Raw genomic sequence first — 24,479 nt, forward strand, 5'->3', positions numbered from 1 at the left:
GTTCACCAATTAAAGTTAGTAGGCAGAGCTGGGGATGAAGTGCCAGTGTGATGAGGTAAGCAGTTGGTTTCTATGTCTGTTTTTACCATTTATACTGCTGGCGATGGTGGGCTTATTTGTTGTATTATGTGTTAAATTTATTTTTAAATATAAACCTCCATGAAATACTATAGGCAAAGAAGTGGAAATAAAATACTGAACTCCAAGATGGGTGATAGGATTTAAAAGTGATGACTTAAATTATTGTTAAGTATATGAAGTCTTATTTTTCCTTCAACCTGGTGTTTATTTTTGCATAAAAAAGTGGGTTTATGAGAAGGACAACCATGCAGGCTAATGCCCCGTGCAACTCTCCATTCTGAGGTCCAATTTTATAGAAAATATTGCCCAAGACTCTTCAGCCAGCAAGTTTTAGGAGAAGGCACTCTCCTCTGGTATTTTCTTTAAATAGTTGGGAATCATTTTGTACATTAAAGTCTTGCTTTTCCCCAGAGTTATTTGCATAGGAAAGTGTGTTCATACTTCAGGCAGCTCTAATGCTGTTAGTTGAAGACCTTTGCTGTTATCTGTTGCCTTGGTATAAAGTTGAAGCAAGTGCCATGCAAAACAGTGTAGCATAGTAGGATCATCTTCAGAGACATGCAACCATGGCATACTGATGCCCTTTCAACTGCCAGAGAGTGAACATAGTAAGGCAGGAATTCAAGCCAGAACTCTGTAATCCTGAGGCTGTTATTTTGTTGTCTGTATATAGTCAATATGCCAATGACAAATGCCTCTCTTTGATCTTGCCTCTGATTTGTTCATGTATTGATTAGATTCTAGTTTTCACATGGCAGAGTTTGGAAGATTTACTTCACAGACACATATGGAAATATGTCAGGAAATGTTACAAAACCTCCAGTAATTACACCAAATCCATGCCCTCATTCCAAGACCATGTGGCCTGCTCCACCTACTCTTAACCAAAATGAGCACTGGCACAGATGCTTAATGAAGTTATCACTTGCAGATGTGCTGTTCTCATGTAAGGGAAACATGTGACCATCTAAGTTTGGCCATGAGGGTTCTGTCTCTGTGAGGCCTGTGCATTTGCCTACAAGCTACACAATGACATAGTTTCCTCAAAGGACTTCTCACTAGACTACTTCTGTCAGTAGTGAGTGTTCAGATGCATGGACTATACACTTTGAAGTTCCCAAGAAATAAAGAGAATGATAATTGTTTTCCCCCATTTTACCCATCCAAGGCATAATAAGTGTTGATAAGGTAGAATTAATGTTTTAGGAAGTCTTAATTATGATGAAGAAGCACATATAAAATAAATATTAAATTGGGAACAGTGGTACCTACATGTAGTACTGCCACTTAAGAGGATGAGTCAGGACAGTCTCATGTTCCCAGCTATTCTCAGCTACATACCAAGTTCAAGGACAGCCTGAGCTGCACAGATAGATGTTCAGACATGGTGCATGAATCAGGACTGTGATGGCTAATCTCAGCTGTCAATTTGACTACATCTATAATCAACTAAAACAAGGAGATCTGGACACTCCTATGAGGGATTTTATTGGTCAGGTTATTTGAAGAATAAGCCACTCTAATTCTGGTGGTGGCCCACATAAAGGACACAGGAGAAGGAAGATTTGCTTTGTGCCTCCTCACCCTCACTCTTTCTGGCAAGTTCATCTACCCTGTTGCTGAGACATTCTTTTGCAAGAATTGGAACTGACTTCCTTGGAATTCTAATGTAGACTGAAGACCTGAAGTTCTCCAGTAATCCTTCAGGGCTGGAGAGCCAGATTATGACTGCAGAGACATCAGCTTGTGTGGACTCAGAATGACTGGAAGGGATGCTTAGCCTTACGATAACGAGATAGTTATTGTTGGGATGCCCAAACCACAACCTATAAACCACTCTAATAAATAATATATATATATATATATATATAATGAATATATATTATATATACATACACACACACACACACACACACACACACACACACACACACACATATATATATATATATATATATATATATATATATATATATATTCATTCTGTCAGTTCTGTTCCTTCAAAACAGTGGTTCTCAACCTTCCTAATGCTGTGACCCTTTAATACAGTTCCTCATGTTGTGGTGACCCCCCAACCATAAAATTATTTTTGTTGCTACTTCATAACTGTAATTTTGCTACTGTTGTGAATCAGACTGTAAATATCTGATATGAAGGATACTCGATGCTTGTGAAATGGTCTTTAGACCCCTAGAGGGGTTGAGACCCACAGGTTGAGAGCTTCGGCTTTAGAAATCCTTACAAATACAGGGACTACCCCAACAAATTAAGGAAGAGGGTAGGCAGGCCAACCTCTCCCAGAATAATCTGTGCCATCTCATACCTCTCCTCTAGGGAAAGTCAAGCTTTGAGATCCTACTTTCCAACACTCACTGTCTGTTTTATGATTTGTGGACTGTTATTTTACATGGAGGCCTGTTGCCTTCATGGGTGTGTGTGCATCGCCTGTCTGCACTCTCTTTCGGTGCCACCTTATTCCCACCCTTACTTCCTTTTCACAAGGATTCCAGTTACATTAGAAAAAAAGACATGCTATAGGCTGAAATTCGGTGTTCTCTTAACCTCTAAACAATATGATAACTTAATCTCTAGTCTGACAACATTTAGAGGAGGGTCCTTATGAAATAATTGGGCCTTGAACTTACAGGTCTCACCAATATGTTTCCTGTTTTCACTAAGAGGTTTGTTTTATATAAGGACACAAAGAAGGAGCCAGTTATAAGGGTCACATGTTCACCAGACCCTGCAACTACCAATACCTTGATGGTAGACTTCCAAGACCCCAGGTCAGTGAGCAATCCATCTCTGACATTTGTAACTTACCCAGCCGAAAGCATTTTGTTAGAGCATTGAATTTTATCTAAGTCACACCCCTTGCCAGCCCAGGTTGTCTTCTTAACTATTAATACTGTATTAGAAACACCCCAATTTCAACAAGTTGACATTCAGAGAGAGCAGGAGTTAGAACATGACAGTGGATGGGACATGTCTAAAGCCATACCCCTGTGGTGCAGTTCTGATGTTAACTCAGGCTGCACAGACTCTGGCCTAATTCCATTTTCTCCACATTCTCAAACTGTGTAGATCTGCTTTGCTTCCTTGGTGACCATCCAGCTCAGGCCTATGGCATTATCAGAGATGCACACAGGTGTGTTCCTCCACCTCCATCTGACCATAACATTTTCAGTTCACATGCACTGTTTCTGTCTTTCTGGATGCATCAGCTCCAAAGGTTCCAAAGTCATGGACTTCACACAGCTTGCATGAATAAAATCAGAATAAACTAAATATGTAGGGTTTTGTGGTATAATCAGTTTTAATATGTGACAAACTATGAAATGGCCATCTATCACCCAATGACTGTGGCTTCAGTCATGGCAATTTTCTTTGACAGTCTTTTAGGTTGTCTTCTTTATGATCCCACAGTAAGAACTTTCCTGATCAAAGATGTGAAGAAACGAGCAGATGACGTCATCAGCCACTCAGCTTCTGGTCTCTCACTTCTGTTTTCAATGGTTGAAATTTCCAGAGCCCTTTACCAGTTCCCTGGCTTGTCATCACACATTTAAATCACAGTATTGGTTTGATGTGCAGAAGATCTTGACATATTGTGTTCATTTTTGCAGGGTTTTGGTTCAAAACTTTGTTGGCTGCGTTCATTAGCTGGGTAATTCAAAGAGTCTCGTTTTGAAGAAAGATAGGCTTGTAGCATTAGTCAAAAAAAATAAAACCATCTGATGGTAAAGTAAATATCACATTACAGCGGAAGAATTGTGAAGTTTCCTTGAAGCATAAGTCATGTGTCTTAGGGAGTTTGGACATTAGCTAGAAATATGTTATATTAAACCAGTTGAAGCCTAAGCATTCATCATTTCTATAGAGCCACCTCCCCAGATCTTAGTTAGCACTAGGAAAATTAATTAAACAGTCTTGACATCATATAAATAGTGCAATTACCTGGGCAGAGTGAGGCTCCTAGTCTTTTTCCGGTCTCAATGCTCAATTTCCAGAGTGTTTCCTCTGCTAAAATAACTTTACAGTGGAACAGTGTGCTCTGTAAACTAAGTGTGGAAATGTGATGGTCACAGAAGCTCTCTGAATTTATGAATAAGGAAGGTTATAGTCAATGACCATAAATAGAACAGAGGAAATTATTTACAACTCCTACATTGTATACAATATGTGTATAGGTGTCACATTATCATTATTTAAAAAATAAATATTTTGGGGAATTTGAATCAAAATACACTTTTACTTTTTATCAGCTAATGGACTAATGCTAATCTGCAAAATTATCTGAGAGCCAGAACTTGTTTGAGGGCCACAGTTCTGAAGCTGGGAAACAGCTGAAGAGAGCAAACCCTGTAGATGGGCCAGGAGAGGTGAGGACCAGTATGTAGTGATCTCTGCATTAGTGAATGAATGACTACTCCCCAAGCAGGACCTAGATCTAAACATGAACATGAACGTCTCTGCTGAAGAACATACTTTAGACTTAGGCAACAAACTTACAGCATGTCTACACAGCAATAGTGTAGCACTTAATCAGGCAGCTTAGCAGACACAGGGAATGCTTTGCTCAGAGTCCTGGGTACAGAGAAGCCAGACATCACTGCACAGGTTCTGCTGACAGGGCCTCTCTATTTCAAGAAGCACCTTACTGTAAAGCCTCCCACGGTGAGAAGGGTGTGGACACCCCACTCAACCTCTTTCATAAGACTACTAATGCCACTGATAAGAATGAAGCCTTCATGACACAGGCACATCTCAACTGCCCTACTCTTTAGAGCCACCATCACTTCCTGTCAGTTCCAAGCATAAATTTTAGATGGAGGAGATACCAACACTGAGGACAAAATGGTGGACCATGTGTATGCCCAGAGAAACTCCAGTGCAACACAGCACACCAAGACCCATGGAAGACATGGTGGAAAGAGGCTGTGGAGTTGCTGGAAATGCCACCATCCCACCCATAGTGCCAAAGTGAAGTTGGCTGTTATGTCTGGAGTAACACCAGACCTCACTAAGGGTGGAGAAGTGAGGAAGCTGGCAAGCTCAGTCGGCCACTGGCTGGGTTCTCTAGTTCCAGAGGATGGGGGCTGTCTGTAAACCTGTGTGTAGTGTCTGTGTTTTGTTTTTCTTTATCCCCCTTTTAATAAACTGGCATTGGGATATTTGGTCATACTCAGCCAAAGTGTCTGAGAAAGTTGTGTGTCTTTATAGACAAATACTGGTGCCAGCCATAAAACCCATCTGCCAAGAGCATGGAAAAGACCCGGGGGAACTGCAGCACATAATTCTTATTAAGCTCTGAAAACTGGACCAGTGGACATCTACAACATCTCTTCTCTTGCATCATGCTAATTCCTGTGAACATAAACAAAAAATTGACTAAACCTTATTTAAGTAATAGACTCAGGGACTGGACAGATGGCCCAGCTATTAGAGCTCTTGATGTTCTTGCAGAAGATCCAGGTTCAGTTCCCAGGACTCAAATGGGCAACTCACAACCACCCATAGCTCCAGCTTTGAGGAGGGGTCTAACACAATCTTGTGACCTCTATGGGTACCCACATATTTGCAGCTGCATGCGCACACACATACACACCAACAAACATCCACACACACGCATACACACACACATATACACACACTCATACACACACACACACACACAATCTTTAATAAATAGATTCATAATTTATGTTAGAAACGTATGTTAACTTAGAGGTTTTTAACAGCTTATGTGCCTGTTCTTCATAGCAGAGGCTGCCAGGATGACAGAAGTAATTCTGATTTAATTGTACTTATCATGTCACAAACCCAGAGGAATGAATAATCTGCAGCTCATTTTGTAGACACATTTATAAGAGGAGAAACACTTTGAACAATTGCTAAACTACCACCATGGCTTTTTTTTGAAGGCTGGATAAGATGAACAAGAGAATGCTTACAGACATGGTTTAAATCGTCATTTGCAAAACTGCATTTCTGAAAAAAAAAAAAAAGCAGATGATAAAACCATGGAAACACTTTGGGAAATGTCAGTGGCGTGTGCCTGGCATTTGCAGGCTAATAAACCAGTTGCTTTAGTAATGAGGTTTCTATTAGCCCTCTATGGAGATTAATGCCTGTGGGAATGTCTTGTGCAAGAAGAAGTTCTCTGAGGAATTTGGAGCCAATTTCTACAAATCAGAGTGAGAGCTTTTTTTTAAAGATGTTTAGATGTAAGGGTCTCCACAGGATGCTATTTTCTTAAAGAACTTTTTCAAATGCTTCAGCCCTAAGCCAAAGCCCCATTCCCCTGCCCCTGACTTGAGTGAAGGGGCATCTAGAAATATAGTGGGGATAGGGTTTGAAGAAATGACTCAGTGAGGAAAGTGTGTGCTGCACCAGCACAATCCCTGAGCTGGAAGCCAGGCACAGCATCCCATATCTGTTCCCAGGGCTCCTGTGGGATACAGAGGTAGAGACAGGACTCTCCCCAGGAGGTCACAGGCCATCTAATCTGGTGTACAGGTACCAATACCAAGCAACAAAAAGACCTTGTCTCAAAGGAGGATGAGGGCAAGGCAAGGATCAATACCTGAGGTTGTCCTCTGACTGTCTTACTTGTTACAGCAAAGCTCCCCAAACACATCCAGAGATGGATTGATAGATGATTGATAGATAGATAGATAGATAGATAGACAGATGATAGATAGATAGATAGATAGATAGATAGATAATAGATATAGAGAATTATAAACATAAAAATAATAAATTTACTCTATAACTCTGAAAAATACAGTTTGATCATATGATATTGTCACAAAAGTATCCCACTTAGAAAGAAACATTTCCATAGTATCAACTCATGACTAGTGGTGTCAGGTGATGTAGAACAAGTAGTGAGTGGATTCTTACTGCTTCCTGGAGTAGTTTGAGAAGCTGAGAGATCTGGGACAATGAGAAAAAGTATGTTGGGATGGGCTTTTAATTCATTCATTGCTAAGACCAAGTCCTTCAGATAATCCTATCTTGGGCAATGACTGAGAAAGTTGGAATCCAAAATTGGGTCCCTACATTTTTAATTAATTTCACATTCTTCTGAATTCTGATTGCCCTGAAATAATCTTGGCCTAAACGAAGTACATTTACACTCATGGATGGTATGATGGGGATGGAATGTTGTCTTGGGGACACACCATTCATCCATCCCTGCATACTCAAGAGATTCTGTTGTGACCCTGACAGTTGCATAGGCAGCTGTTTAGTGTGGCAGATTTCAGAGCCTGACAGAGCAAACCCAGGTCCTTATGTCTGACAGTGAGTACTGAACACTTCACAAGGAGATGGAGTCTGCCATATTTGTGAAGCTTGAGGTGAAATCTTGGACTCAGTCCAGAGCATCTGCTGATTCTGTGAAATGTGTCTGATAACCTATCCAGCTGTGACCCTGCTCTTTTGCACAGAGACCTGGGGTGTGTCACAACCCTTAGATCAGAACAGCAACCCTTAAAACTTGACATGTGGGATAATGAGCACACTGGCCACTGCACTGGAGTGGAGGGAGGACAGCTAATAGGACATTGCAATCATTTTGGTGCGTTCACAGTGCATAGTGGGTGTTTTCTTACCCTGAACTCCCTGGCTCTAGTTTTCAAATGCAATGGAGGATGGAGAGCCGCAGCTGGGCATCTGAAGATGGAACTGTGCAGACAGTGTGGAAAACCAAACCTCTCTCTCTCTCTCTCTCTCTCTCTCTCTCGTGTGTGTGCGCGCACGCGCGTGCACGTGCACACACATGCGCACACGTGTACGTGTGCATCAGCAGGTGTAAGTGGGGCTGATTGCAGCCTGGGAGTAGAATGTCTGCTTAGCTTGAGGCCCGAGACAGAACAGCCTTGCGTCCTGCTTTGGGCTTTACCCTCCCAATTATTCAAGGAAAACAAAATAAAACAAACTAGGAAGAAAAAACAATAAGATTTTCTGGACAGAATAGAAATCACTTTGATCTCAGAAAATAGTGTTTCATATAAAAGTTACTGAGAGAGAGAGAGAGAGAGAGAGAGAGAGAGAGAGAGAGAGAGAGAGAGAGAGAGAAAGAGAGAGAGAGAGAGAGGAGAGAGAGAGCTTTTCTGTGTGGACTTCTATTCACCAAAAAGCAGAATTGCAGTATGTAGCAAGGAAAGGAAAGGGAAGGTGGGGAGGTGCTCAGCTTTTTTCACAAAGAAAAAGTTGGAGAAGCAGCTAGGGTAGAACAGAGAGCACTAGATTCCCCAACATGCAGTAGAAATTAAAATGTGTGTTGTTAAATACTTGTAGATTTCAAACAAAACACAAGTAAAATACCTCTCAAAGAGAATTAAATGTCTATTTCTGTTTGTTTGGCTCCTGAATCATTAGGATCCATCTTTGTCTCGGTTTCGTAGGCACAGATCTGTCTCCCACTTCAGTGAGCACTCACTGCAGCTCTTTTAACTCAGCCTATTTTCAAGCACAACTAATTCAAACAAAAGATTTGATTTTCCTTAGAAATTTCTCCAGATGGAAATTAAAAAAAAATTCTTGTGTTATTATTCTGGGTTGAAATAAAATATGGATTAAGAGGAAAATAAAGAAGAAATTGTTTGGTAAATAAATAGATCATTAAACCTTGTTTACCATTCCACTCACAGATTTTTAATGTCTGCCAGAATATAATATTGGCTTGGGAGATGAGATGTTGGTTAAACTGAAGCCAAACGACTCAAAACTTAGAAATAATAACTGAGTTCTGTTGAAAACCAAGTTAGGGAGAATGCAGTCCTCCTATGTGTATGTGTGGAAAATATGAAGTGAAAATTCATAGTTGATCTGCATCCTGTCATGTTAGGACAGTCCTGAAATGACCCTTCCGCAACCAGTATGATCAAGCTAAATACAAATTAAGGAGAATATTCTAAACCAAAAAATCCCATTGTCTCACCATCTTATTATTATGTTATGGCACTGGAGAAATACAACACATAAAATCAACTTACTGTGTTTCTTTGTAGCTAATATAACAGTGTTGTTAAAAATATAATCAGCAGCTGTCATCTATTCAGTTTCTATTTATCATTCATCAATTATTATCTATCACATATCATCTCTCTGTATATGTCTATCATCTATCCCCTATCATCCATCTATCTATCTATCTATCTATCTATCTATCTATCTATCTATCTATCTATCATCTATCCATCCATCCATTCATCCTTCTATTTGTCTATTCTCTACCATGTAGGTATCACCTATCAATTCTATATCTATCTGTATTTTATCTATTTATCTCTTATCTACTTCCAGTCTGTCTATGTATCTTTCATTTATCTACAATCAATTCTCTATCATTTGTCTGTCTGCCTTTCTATCTATGTACATATCTATGTATTTATGTCTATCACCTTTCATATGCATTACCTATTTCTCATGTATTTAGATAATTAAAGTGAATATCTGCTTATTTGTGCATTCTCAACATGCTTCATTTCGAGGAATATGGAATTTTAGATTAATATGCTAATGGATAGAATTTTACTAATCGGCCTCACAAGTAATTGAGAAATTTCCAACATTCTTTATGAAGGTGATGGCTGGACACTTAAATGCCATATAGAGCGATATTAAGTCATGACTTTTCTGAAGAATTGCTTTTCATTGTGCTTTAACTTTGGGACATGAAGTTATGTTGCTGGTATTATTAGTGCAAGTGCCCATATGAGTGCACTGGGAAGGCACAAACATGGGTGTGGCTTGCAGTTCTAACAGTTTAATAAGTAAATAAGCTGTGGTAAATAAAGTAAATAAACACTACCTGTCTTACTGATTAGAGAAAAATAGGATGAAGGATAAAGTAGGAGACTTCTTTTTACATAAATGGCACACCCGTAGATATGTGAGGCACGTTAGGTTCATGGTGGAAAGCGGACACTAAGAGGGCTTGAGTTTGCTTTCTTTTTATTTTGTGCCTGTCTGTCTGAGGAACAAGATAGTTTACTTGGCAGGGCATTTTGTAATCTTTGCTCTTCTAAAAAGAAAGCAAGAAAACCCTAAAGCAAAGAGTGTAAGATAATACTTAGTAATAAAGATACAGAGCAGAAAGACATCAAGCGTCCACTTCTCTGAACCAGCACTGGTTCCCCTTGCTCAGCACTTTCCTCTTTCCCAGATTACTGCTCTCCATCCAAAGTAAATATTTCTACTATACCACAGAACAAATTATCCAGCCTCAAAATCGCACAGCGTTTGCCCTATAGTAAATCCCACTAAGTCGCTGCAAGTCTCCACATCCAATTCAGAGAATGTTTATATTTGACCAGTGGGGATGATGACAAACTGTTTATGGTCCTGTCTGCTCGGGGATGTTTCCATCAAGTCTGAATGCCATGGAAAGATTGAGGTAGGGCCAACTGAGAAAAGCAAGGACGCGTGTCCTGTTGCCCAGCACAGAACACATTCAGAGAGGGCCCTTTCAGAGAAGGATAGCCATGGCAGTTACTACACAATCAGGAAGCAATTCTTACTGACAAGCCACAGCCTCTCCTTCAGGGACAATCTGTTTATCTTGTTGCTCTCTCTCTCTCTCTCTCTCTCTCTCTCTCTCTCTCTCTCTCTCTCTCTCTCTCTCCTGTGTGTGTGTGTGTGTGTGTGTGTGTGTGTGTGTGTGTGTTTGTGCATGCACTCCTGCGCATGCTTGCTAATAGGACTGTTTACAAGGAACTGAGACAACTAAATAGGCATTGGAGATACATACATACATATATATATATATATATATATATATATATATATATACTTTCTGCTCCTTAATGTTGTCATATTTCCCATAATTTGTATGATTTAATTTCCATGGACAATTCTGGATAGCTTTCATAGCTCCATCTTTTTACAGTATTCTGTCAACTTAAAAGATTTATGGATCAGAAATATTCAGTTGCATATTCCATTTTCTAAGTTAAGATGTTCTCTATCAAATGACAAATGATATTAAATCAAGAAAAAATGTTGATATGCTTACAACCTACCTTTCAGCATTTAGTAGACTTCAGTTTTTGATATTTTCATGAGACTGGGAAAATATATATTTCTCTATATATAAGTTTTCTCTGTTTTAATTTATTCCCTTTGGAGATAGTCCTAAAAATAAAATTTCTCTGTTGAAACTATGACTGAAGAATATTTGGCTATTTATTTCTTTTCTAATTGAGTCTTGCATAGTCAGCAGAATCCTGATAATATCAATCAGATTTGACTAAGTTTGGGGGTAATTTTGAACATTTACATATTTTGTTAACTTGCATTTGCTTTATATCATTAAGTAAGAGCCAGGGGAAAGAGACAACTAAGAGTCTTTCTGGAAACACAGTAATCCATGAAGAACTTCTCAAAAAGTGCCCGCAAGGAGTCCTAGATTTAGATAGACTGGATGGGGCAATCAGATAACAATTAGTAGAGCATTGACATATGATGAGATTGGTATTTTATAACAGGAAGGGCAGAGAGGGAATTCAGACATTAAAAGTGCAGTAACTGAAACAAAGTTAATATGAAGGATTTTTAACTTTAGAAGAAAGAGACAATGAACTTGAAGAGAAGTCCTAAGAGATTACACAATCCATTAAATAAATAGAAAGAGTAGAAACCTGACCTGCAAACTTTCTTTGTTCACAAGTGACCTTTCTCAGGTAAGTTGCTTCTTCCCTTTTTCTGACCTTTATCACATCCACCACCATCTGCAAAGACACAAGCACAGTTGTAACCTGAGGCCATGAACTCTCTTCACTTGTGAGCTCATTTTGCCTGGCCTGGTCATGCATCTCCTGCACTGGCCCAGTCTAAGTCAGGTTATCACATCTGACACAGTCTCATACACATGCACATCATCATCATCATCATCATCATCATCATAATACATTCACATGCCCAGAATTGAAAAAGACAAAACAGCATATCTCCCATCTCCAATCAAAACCATCACTCCTAAAAAAAGTGTTCTCTAGTGAAAACTACCTAGATGAACCTCAGGACACAGAATTTAAAAGAACAATCATAAATCTTACTAAATTATTCAAGGATTTTAAGGAATAACACACAAAATCCTCTTCATTAAACTCCAAGATGATAGCAGTAACTTTGAGTGATGTCCAAGAAAATACAAATATGGCTGAATAAAATGATGATGAAATTCAGAATTTTAAAAAACCAATTCAAAAAAGAGATAGAAATATTGAAGAGTAGTTGAGCTGAAATAAAAAATGGAATTGAAAAACTAAATATAAAATCTAGGAGACTCAGGATAGAACTCAAGAGGAAGCCTTACAGAAAGAATGAATTAAGCAGAGGACAGAATATCAGAACTTGAAGATAAAGTAGAGTATCTAGACCAAATAAACAAAGAAAATAAAAAAAATTTAAAAACAGTGAAAAAGAACATAAATAAAATGTAGGATGTCACCAAAAACCAAATCTTTGACTTACAGGTATAGATAAGGGAAAAGAATCCCAGGTCACTGGCATAGATTTTTTAACAAGATCTTGGAAGAAAACTTCCTTAAACTAAGGAAAGACATAGCCATACAGATACAAGAAACAAACAGAACTCACAATATATCACAGTTAAAACACTAAATTTACAGAACAAAGGAATAAATGTTGAAAGCTGGAAGAGAAAAAGCAAATAAACAAACAATAACTACAACAAAGAACGTCACAAATAGTATGTTAAAGAAAACCCAACAGAATAACAGCCGATTTCTCAGTGGAAACTTGAAAGTCACCTGAAAAAAATGTATTCCAAGTTTCAAATGACCATGACTGCCTACCCAGATTATAATACCTAGCAAAACTATCTGCCATAGTTGAAGGAGAAAGAAAAAGTTTCCATGACCCAAGCAATCCAAAACAATTCATATCCAACAAGAAAACACTGAACAAGATCCTGGGACACTAAAACTAATCAAAAGACACAAAGAAAGACACTTCATTCTGATTAAGGGATCAATTAGTCAAGAAAATATCACTGTACTGTGCTTATGTGTAATGAACACTGGCACACTCAATTTCATAAAAAGCATACTGGTGGAAACAAAGACATGTTAGCACATACAAAATAAGAATAGATTATTTCCATACCTCACTTTCTCCAGCAAATATATCATCTAGATAAAGAATACATAGAGAAGCCTTGGACTTAAATGACTTTTTAAATCAAATGGACCTAATATATGTACAGAATTGTCTACCCAAAAGCCCCCAGATATACATTCTATTCAGCAGCATATCTAAAATAGACCACATGCTGGGACACAAAGCAAGCTTTAACAAATACAGAATAATTGACATAACCCCATGGATCCTATCTGACCATTATGCAACAAAACAAATTCAATAGCAAAATTCTACAAAGTGTTTGGAGATTAACTCCATATTCATGGAGATTAACAACTCATTGGTGAATGATGAATAGTCCAAAGAAGAAATCAAGAAAGAAATTAAAGTATTCCTTGAACCAAAGGGAAAAAGAAAAGACAATACAGCATCCCTGGTATATATTAAAAGTAGTTCTAAGAGGGAAGTTCTATAGCTCTAAGAGCCAAAATCCAGGGTTGTCAAACCCAGTGGCAACAAATACATCTACAAAACACGGCTGCACCTAAGATTCAGGAAACATTGAGAAGAGGGTGTGGGAACATGGTATGAATTTGCCACAAAGTTGTGTCTCTGGTAATGTCAGAAGCTACACCCATAATATCTCACTGAATGATTGCTGAACATGAACTGAACAAGGATGACTCCATTAGACATGCCACAGTGGACAGTGAAAAGCTCAGGAGGCCTCAACCCTATACAAAGAACTATAGGCAAATGAGGGAAACTTAGATTGAGAGAGACTATCTTCCCGGGGGGGGGGGGGAACAGTTGGTCATCCAATACCAAAGGTTAGCCCTGAAAACACATGTACAAGCAATATTACACAGACTGATCAGGTTAGGAATACGTATGAATCTACATATGAACATTGCTTTTCTGTTATTGCATTTGACTGTCTTTGTATAGTCTTCTTTTCAGCAGACTGAATGCTTTAAATATCATCATACCACATCTTAGTTTTCTTTATTATGATCTTTATTTTCTTTGTGGTTTTTTTTTTTATCTTTTCTTCAGGTTTTAGTATCCAGTTTCAGTGCTTTGTCTTGTGTAGCTGGAGAATTTCTCTCCAGCTCCAGCCAATCCCCCCAGTCCTGGAGCCCACTTATAAAATAAACACACCAACTCTTATATTATTTAAACTGCTCGGCCATTAGCTCAGGCCTACCATTGTCTAGCTCTTACTCTTATACTAAGCCCATTTCTGTTAATCTATATGTTGCCACGTGTTCTGTGACTTTACCTGTTGCCTCTACATGATGCTCCCTGAAGGGCAGCTGGTGTCCCCCTTCCCCTACCTCCTCTCCTTTTCTTCTCTCCTCTCTGCTAGTCCTGTCTATACTTTCTGCCTGGCTACTGGCCAATCAGTGTTTTATTTATACAGAGCGATATCCACAGCAGTCTTGCCCTATTCTGTTTATGCTTTTTAATGAATCTGTCACCATAGGGTCTAGGCCATCCTTGGGCTCATGATCCTCCTGCCTCAGCCATCCAAATTCTGGGATTTCAGACAAAGCTATCACCTCTGTTTTTTGACATTGATTTTTAATAGTTTCTTTTTCTACACTTTTAACTTTCCTCACTTTTTCTTTTCCTTTTGTCCTTCAATTAGATCAATTGATTTTCATGTTGTTTTATTCTCCCAATTTTCATCTTGCCCCTTTGTAAGTTTTATTTATCTCCTTTGGTTTTTGTCTGTATTCTGGTAGTTTACTTTGTTTTCCATTCTTTATTTTGTTTTTAATCGGTTTCTGGGTTCTACTGTTTTTACTAGTTTTGTCTTCTTATTCTATTATTATTCTATTATATTACTTTTTTTCTGTACTGACCCATTTAATTTATGTATTCCCAAATCAAATAAAACTACCCTGGCTCCTTTTCCTTCTAGTGATTTTGTAATTTTCTTGGCAACAGTTTTTAGATTACTATGGCTGTGTCTCCACAGTGTGCTGCATGGTGCTAATATAAGGTCTAGGGCCTACCACACACTGAATGTATGTATCACTGCTCAGCTACTTTAGCCCAGCTATGAGAAACTACTTCTTCGGTTTATTCTATTCTCTGATGTGCATAGGTGTCACCAATAAGTATAAAGTGCTTACTGCCTTCTGCTCACTTGATCCAATCAGCATAATGTCAAGAATACAGTAGAACAGTGTGAAATTTTGTGGACTAGACAATCAAGATCTCTTCAAACTAAGTTATGACACAGGGTTGGGGTGTTAATATATCCCTGAGGTATAACTGTAACTATATACTGCTGGTCTGGCTAACTAATTGCTTCCAGCGGTCCTTATAGACAGGTACTAAGACAAAAGGCCCTTGCTAGATCAATAGCTGTGTGCCATAATACAGGAGATGTGTTAATCTTAAGTAAGAACACCACATCTGGGATAGAAGCTTCAGTCAGAGCCACAAGTTTGCCAACATCAGCTATCTTTTGCCATGATCCATAAGTCTTCTGCACAGACCAGATAGGAGAGTTAAAGGGAGATGTATTGGGAACTACATCTTTCAAGTTATTGATGGTGGCAGTTTCTGCAATTCCTCCTAGATGCAGTATTGTCTTTGATTCACTGTTTTCCCTGGTATAGGCAACTCCAATGGCTTCTATTTGGCTTTACCAAGCATAAAAGCCCTCATTCCACAGGTCAGGTAACCAATGTGGGAATTCATTCAGGAGAGGAATTCATTCCACATGGCCAATGCCTGAAGCTGAGGAAGCCATCAGCACAAGGATGGGACCTATGATTGTTACTTTACTAAACGGTCTTGTTTTCAGATGGCCTTTACACATTTATGTTTGTACCCACAGGCCAAGGCTGATCTCAAATTTGATCAGAAAAGCTTTATGCTGTGATCAGCAATCAATGCAGAGATTCATGACAGTTTAAAGTGCTAAGTAAGAAAAAATGACTATGTGTTCTCATCCCTAAGTGGGATATTTTTATCAACCCCACACATTCCTCAAGGCTCAAGGAACATCTTGGAAGAGGAGAAAGAATACAAGACAGCCATGATAGAAAGAAATGCTATGAAAATTTTGTCTTCTGGACAGGGCATGGCTATCATAGTCATGCATCCACAGCAGTTGTGGTTACCTGCCCAAGGCCTGCACAAGTCCAGTAGAGCCAAATCTCATCCTGAATGGGGTGAGGGGAGCTCTTGAGGCCCTACCTCTAAAGGATACCCTGTTGGCAGTTCATAGCAACAGGTAGAGGAGAGATCATTCTTCTTTGAGGGTGTGGCCAGAGATAGACAGTCAATGCCCTGATGGATGGCTCCATATGCACACCCATGTGTATGGGCAGCACTAACTGGATTTAGTGAGTTGTTAGAAAAAAAGTGGAAATATCACAAGAGGACTTAAAGTTTGGATGTGGACACGTTAGGGGACTTAAGAAATTTAGAGTGAAAATGAGGGATAGAGAAGATCATATTTCATTGTACACATGCACAAAAGTCTCAGAGAATAAATTAAAATAGTAATAGAAAATATATAAGAACAAAACTTTCAAAGAATGATTTGGTAATGATGAACAAATCCAACATATTAAAAATGAAAAATGGAGGGAATGAAAGTCAACATGACTATTCCAAAATTAACAGTTCACAGTTCCACAGAAATGCATCATCATAATGATGGCAGAGGATAATTTGAACAAATAATTCAAAGGCATGATTAAAAGAATGATAAATTAATCCAAAGAGGACACTAATGAACACATGAATGAAGTTAGAGGGAATATAAATAATCAGCAGACTATGAAGAGGCAGTTTAATAGAGACAAATTTTGAGAATAATCAAATTGAAACCTTAAAGTAAATAATCCAACCTGCCAAATAGAAAAACTCAGATGAAAGCCTCACCAATGGACTGAGTCATGTGAAAGAAAAATCATTTTAGCTTGAAGACAAAGTAGATAAATTAGGACATTCAGATGGAAACACAGAAAGAGAACAGAATGTCCAAGTTCCCCGAGAAACCATTAACAACCAGACTCACAAACCATGAGCATAGAGCTAGGTGAAGAAGACGGAGCTAATGGCATCAATAAACATATTCAACAGAACAAGGGCAAAACATTTCCCAAATCCTGGCAAAGAGCTGGACATCCAGATGCAGACGGCTTTCAGAACATCAAACAAGCATGTCCAGATGCAGAAATTCTACACTTCTTGCCACAGATAAAACACAACATATACAGGGCACAGAAAGAATATTGGAAGCTACAAAAGAGCAGTGCCTAGTCACATGCAAAAGCAAGCCAACAGACAACATCAGAGTTTTAAGCAAAAACTCTAAAACCCAGGATGACATGTCCCAGAAGAAAGTAACTACCAGCCTAGAGTAGTGTCTCCAGCAAAGTTTTCCTCCAAAAGTTGAAGGGAAATAAAGATCTTCTCTGAGAACATTTCAGGACCACTGAGGCAGCAGCGAGGACAAATGGGTCCTACACAAAGAGAAGACAGATAAGTACAGACCTTTCAACCCTTTCAGTAAGAGATCTGAGGGTTAATGGTCTCAGTTTTCCAATGTAAAGGAAGAATAAATAGCAAAAGCTATCAAGCGCTTGAAGAAAATCTTCAGCTTCTTCTTCCATCAGGGAACTAGATATAAAAACTACAATGAGATTCTCTCTGAGCCCAGCCAGAATGGCCATGATGAAGAAACCACAATCAACAATGTTGTCAGGGACACAGAGGACCAGAATTCAAATACATGATGACAAGATGTAAGACAGTTCTAACACTATGAGGATGGAATATGTATGGTTTATATTAGTCTAGACCCTACAGAGATGTAGGCGTAGATTCATCCCCTCTTATCACAAAATAGGACCATCATGTGACCCAGCTGTACCACTTTCCAGGTTAGGATCCAACTAGCTTATTTCAGAGATATCTTCATACTTACATTTAGTGTGATTTCCCATAATAACCAAGTCACAGAACCAATACAGGTGTCAATCAACAGGCAGATGATGGAACTGTACCATAACACACAGTGCAGCACTGTTCAGTCATGAAGAAGGGTGGAATACATCATTTGCAGAAAAAATGTCATAGTAGAATGTCATCATTGAGCAGTTATTAGAATCAAGACAATTATTGTACGTTTCCTGTCATCTGTGGAATCAAAAAAACACATGAAAATTGGTGAGGATAGCAGTTACAAAATTGGAATAAGACCAGAGGAGTCAGAAAGGAGTGATTGCAACAAAAACAAGAGGTATGATCTAATCAACTTACACTAATGTAAAAGATGTGATATGGAACTCATTACTTTGTATAATTAATACACACTAATCAAAATGAAATACAATTACTATCACCTGATATCAGCTTCTATTTTAATTTTTATTTAACTTTTATCTCATACAGAAGAACATAACATCTGTGCAGACTAACAGAGTAGCTGGTGACACTGTAAAGTTAAACTCGTGTGTCCAAAAGACTGCCACATGCCTGTAACCATTATGACACTGCTCATAAAGGCTAAGAGACAGAATTGTCCCGTGTCCACCATCGGCTAATGATCCAAGAGATATGGTTGTATGTGCAGACTGGAGAAAAACTCTGTCTTAAAAAGTAATCAAATCCTGCCATTTATAGCAATATGGTCAGCACTGGAGCAGACAGGCCCAGACAGGCAAGTACCACCATGATTGTCGTGAGTTCGTTTGCCTTATTGACACCATGAGTGACACCATATCACTGTGACAGATCTTAAGTTCCAAAAACTTGGAAGCTTGATCGTTCTCTTTGGTAGTGACTATCATTTGGATTTGGGTTGCGTTGAGATTCATACCTAGGTCCACCTGGAACACACCTGCACACCCTGGCATACACACTACCCTGTATACATTGCCCTGCACACTGCTCTGCATGCAATGACCTGCCCACCCCTGCACATACTGTCTCGAGACCCACACAGTGCTTTTTGTCTGCCAAAAGTATGAAAATGAAGTTGAGTAAAAATCCAGGAAATGATAAAAATATTTAAACTCTCTATACCACCATATGGCTTACTTAATTTAATCTGAGTAAATGAGGTTTCCTACTACCAATTCTTAGGAATAGGAGTTCTCTGATTTGGTGTGATGCTCAAAACTTAGCCTTATAACTAGAATATTTAGGTTTAAGTTGTGAATATTAAATCTTAACTCCACATTATTATTATTTGTAATGTAAGATAACATTCATATAATATTCATGCAAACTGTTTTTGGGTGAGGGCATTTTAAATAATCATAGCCATAGAAGGGCTAGAGAGATGGCTCAGAAATTATAAGAGCACTTATTGCCTCCTCAGAGGACCTGAGTTTGGTTCTCAGCACCCACATGGTGGCTCTCAACCATTCTATCTTCTGGTTCCTGGGCCTCAGCACCCACTCTACACACATGGCCAATACTCACATGAAAACAAAGGTTAATACAAATAATACAAATAAGACCAAAACAAGTCTAAAACAAAAGTCATATAACATTGTGATTTCAGAGCTAGCAGCTAATACACTTATTCTTGTTATTTTACAGAAATGTACGTCTATTTGATATTTTGAGAGATGACAGAGATTTCTCTGTCTACAATTTAATTTCAAATCTGGGATTACAACCTAAAAATCTTTCTCCCAAGTTCTGTGACTCTCTGTAAGTACTAAGAGACCAGTTGACAGAAGTTCCTAGAATCACATGGGGAGACTCATAAAAAATATGTGACATGATAATAAATTATTTCAGTTCCTGGCTTGTCTGGGATTTGGACTGAATAGTGTATTTTTAGTCCCAAACCATCTATTATTCTCCATTCTCTACTATGCATTTTTGCCCATGGGGCCTGCAGGAGCGTGAAGTTCCTTGCCGGAAAGAGGTCAGTCATTTCAGGAGCGCAGAAAGGCCCAGGTCCAGGGGCCGCATGCTGGAGTCCCTCCTGCACCCCTTGCTCAGTGCTCCAGCATAAGGTGAGAGAAAGGCCTGCTTTAAGTTTTCACAAAAGGCAGCTACATTCTGCCTTCTCCAGATTTCCTGAGTGACAAATGTCAGAATTAAATCATTGCAGCATTCGGCACGTTTTTTATCCAGATAAATATTGAAAACATATTTAGTGCAATATTGAAGGGATTAGAGTGTTCAGAAAGGGAAAGTCTGACCCACGCCTCAGCTGTGCTGCATTCCAGCATCCTCCAGGCTTTGCCAGCACTCAGCAGCAGCTCAAATCCTTGACAATAAACAAGCCAGGGTGGGACCAGGGCTCTGGAGCGCACAGTTGCTGGAAGTTCACATTCACCGCAGCGTTAGCAGCACTGGTGTCTGCAGGCCGCCTATCACGACCTGCTTCACTAACGTCAGAGACTTTTAGGGGGTCTTCAATATACTTATAATCGCAATAGGACTTGTTTTTTATAGCAATGCACTTGTAAAACTATATATATATGTATATGTATATATATAATATATGTACATATGTGTATATGTGTGTATGCATATGTGTATGTATATACACATGTATGGGTGTATTAACAGGTATCATTTTTCCTCCTGGACAATGTAATATCGAAATCTCCTGAACTAGGAATCAGAGCTGATTTTTGGAACATTCACACTGAAAACCCTCAGTCTGTGTTAACGGTTTCTGTGCTGGCCTTAGCGGCCCTGAGCAATCTGATTCCATTTGCATTTGCATTTTTATTTGCAGTTCACCTCTGGTCTTAGACATACCTCAGATTCTCCCTGGAATTCCAGATCAGAAAGTACATGTGCAGTGTGACAAAGAAATAAATGTACTAGAGTTCAGGCCACTCGGTACGGGAAAGAGTGCGGTGTCGGTCTGGTATCCTGTTGCTGTATGACAGATGTATATGGAATTCTTACTGAAGACAGGGAAAAGAGTTCACATGTTTAGAGAAGAAGTCAAATGAGCCAATAAATTTAAATAAATGTACCTATACACAATTCACATATAAGTGTGCATACGAATGTATATGTAAGGTTACAGGTATATGTGTATATATACACATAGATGTGCATATACACATATGCATACACACATGCATATATGTGTATATAAACACACCCATATGTGTGTACACACATATATACATATACATATAAATATTATATATATACATACATATGCACATATGTATATTGTGTAGACATATACACACATGCATATATAAACATTCTGAGCAAACTAATGAACCCCTTCTGTAGAAACATAGAAAATAAAAAGTTTGGTGAACTTCGTGGATTTATGTTAAATTATATCATTAAAGTAAGCTATCATTGTTTTTATTTATAGAAATATATATATATTATAGAAGTATATTTCCAGCCAGGTGGTGGTGCATGCCTTTAATCCCAGCACTTGGGGGGCAGAGCCAGAAGGATCTCTGTGAGTTCGAGGCCAGCCTGATCTATAGAGCAAGATCCAGGACAAGCACTGAAACTAAACAGAGAAACCCTGTTTTGAAAAACCAAAAAAAAAAAAAAGGGGGAAAATATATTTCCATAATACAATGACAAACAATATAGATTTCTTATATTTTTTTTCCTAAAAGTGCTTTATATATACATAGATGGAAATTTAATACTTCTAGTCTGTCTAGTCTGTAGAAAAATTCTGTTTGTCAATAAATCTAGAAATAAACACTTGAGTCTCAAGAATTGCTTTTTTTTTTTTTTTTTTTTTTTTTTTGGATTTTCAAGATAGAGTTTCTCTGTGTAGCTTTGTGTCTTTCCTTGATTTCACTCTGTAGCCCTGGCTGGCCTTGAACTCACAGGGATCCACCTGCCTCTGCCTCCCCAGTGCTGGGATTAAAGGCATAGGCCACCACCGCCCAGCTCAAAAATTGTTCTTCTTAAGACATTTAGGAAACAATACCAGCAGCTCGGTGTGTTTTCTGAGCACTTGCAGACACAGTAAGAAGTTTAGCTTCAGTTGTCCCTGCCCCCAAAGGACCCCAGGTCTCTCTTCTATGAACATTCCCTACTCTTCTTCTGTGACTTACTATTCCTTACTAAATCACTTATAAACTTGGTAACACCGTTGAGATTTCCCCTCCTTATCTGAAATAGAAACTCCTAGAGAGGAGACAGTATTGAAAAATTATACAGCTCCATTTTACTGAGAGGGGAGGGTCACCAAAAACACTGTATGATGGTTCCCTGAGTCACTAGGAGAGAACCCTCCCTGCCTACCCGCCCCCATTCCCACAAGCCACAGCAGTGGGCTTTATATTCCTTACACCTGCCTCCTTGTCAAGAGAACTGGTACAGGCTGTCACCAGGGGACACAGGTCCCCTTTGCTGGCTCATGGTCTCTTAGATAAAATACTGTAAAAACGGACAGACAGGGAAACTCCAGAGCCACCTTTTGGAGTTATGGAGAGAAAACAGCAGAGCAGGCAATCAGCAGAGCTCTATGAGGAAGAGGAAGCGAACAGGGAAAGAAAGCTACCCTTCTGGAGTCAGGTGTCAAAGCAGGCAGGCTGAACAGGCAGGGTCACTGGAGGCAGCACCTCGATATCAGCACAGGTCACATTCTGAGTTAGAACTCAAAAAGCAAGCGAACTTGGAACTCGGCAAGCAACTCTGTTCAGAGAGAGGCTTCTGGGGCCCCCAGTGCCTGAATCAATAAGGGAAGACCCGCTATCCCCTTTCAGTAACATGTCTTCTGATGTACTGTGTTTTCACTGGCTGGCTTCCTGCTGCTTAGGTAGAAGGAATTTGTTCTTCTGAAACTGCCCTCTACATCAAGAGATGTTTTCAGTCTCTGACCAAGCCACTGGCCACCTTCCATGATGTATGTGTTGAGGATGTTGTTATTCATATTTCCAAAGGAAGTCTCTAAACATAGAGCCACTGCTGTACTCCATCTGCATTAGAGGAAGCTGGCTCCAACATCCACTCATGTGCCCAACCCATGCATAGGAAGCTTCAGGGAACACCTTTCTTTCCTTTCCCTGGCTAACACCCCTCTCAATGGTTGCTGATGAGATAAATATTCTTACTTTTTCTACAGAGGTGAAAGATAGTGTCATGCCTGTCTAGCTGCCCAGTCTTGCAAAAATATAATTCCTCAAGGTATTACAGTATCAAAATGATATGGGCATTGGGCTATGACAGGACATGTGGCTGTGGACACTTGCCTTTCTGAGAGAGTATGATTACTATAAATTTTTACATACTAAGGTCAATGGGTTGTTGCCATCACATATGTGACCACAGGTAGTTTGGGCTTATGTGACACAGCTACTTTGGATTATGTTTTAATTGTATCTAAACTTACTTCTGTCCTAGGATGTTGACTTGTATACATTAATCCTGTTAACTTAGTATATATCCTTTCATACAGACTGCAGGGCTCTTTACCCTAAATCCTCAGGGGATGAATCTGGAAAGCTCTAATTGCCTAAAATTCCATAACCATTTCTAGAAATAAAATAAAATAATAATTAAAATAGAATGATTACCCTGATGTATAAATATCTTCTCTGCTTTCTAAGCTTGGGACTGTCCTTCCTATATCCCAGCAGGAATTGGAAGAGAATATGGGAGGGACAGACTCTAGGCTTGACTATGACAGGAAAGTGAAGGCTTCAAACAAAGCCACTCAATGTGGATGGTCATTTTTACAATATGGAACCAGGCCCACACTGCCCCTGCCTCTTTTCATACTAGACATCAAAATATAGGCATCCAGAATTGAGCCTCCCATTCTGGAGACTGGAAATGTCTCTTTAGGGGATTCCAACTAGTCAGTAAAAGAGCATGTGTATGCTGATAGAAGAGCTTCTGCATGAGGCAGTTGAACAAGATCATCAAGAAGATTTAGCGGTTTCCTTCCTGTGAAGCACCACAGTTCATTGTCTTGAATAGAGAAAATTCAGAAATAAAGGACCAAGTTTTAAAGACAGCCAGATAACCATAACCAAGAACTGCACAGGGAAGATGGCGAAACGAAATGAGTTGATGGAAACGAACAAGTGACAAATGACAAAAAGAAACTGGAAAGAAGCATGGGACACAGGAAGCAATACTAGCTGGCTTAGTATTCTCAGAGAGGCCAAAGAAAGACCAGGATGAAAAAAAAAAAAAAGATGGCATATTCTGGGAACCAGAAAGAACTCTTAGAAATAAAAAGAATAACAGAAATAAAAATTCAATATGTTGACTAGAAATTCTCATGAAGAAAGTGTCATCCAGAACAGAGCAACAAGAAGCAAGAGCATGTTACA

This window comes from Peromyscus californicus, unplaced genomic scaffold (assembly GCF_007827085.1).
Source record: "Peromyscus californicus insignis strain IS unplaced genomic scaffold, ASM782708v3 Scaffold_9__1_contigs__length_137607984, whole genome shotgun sequence".
In the NCBI taxonomy this organism is placed as follows: domain Eukaryota; kingdom Metazoa; phylum Chordata; class Mammalia; order Rodentia; family Cricetidae; genus Peromyscus; species Peromyscus californicus.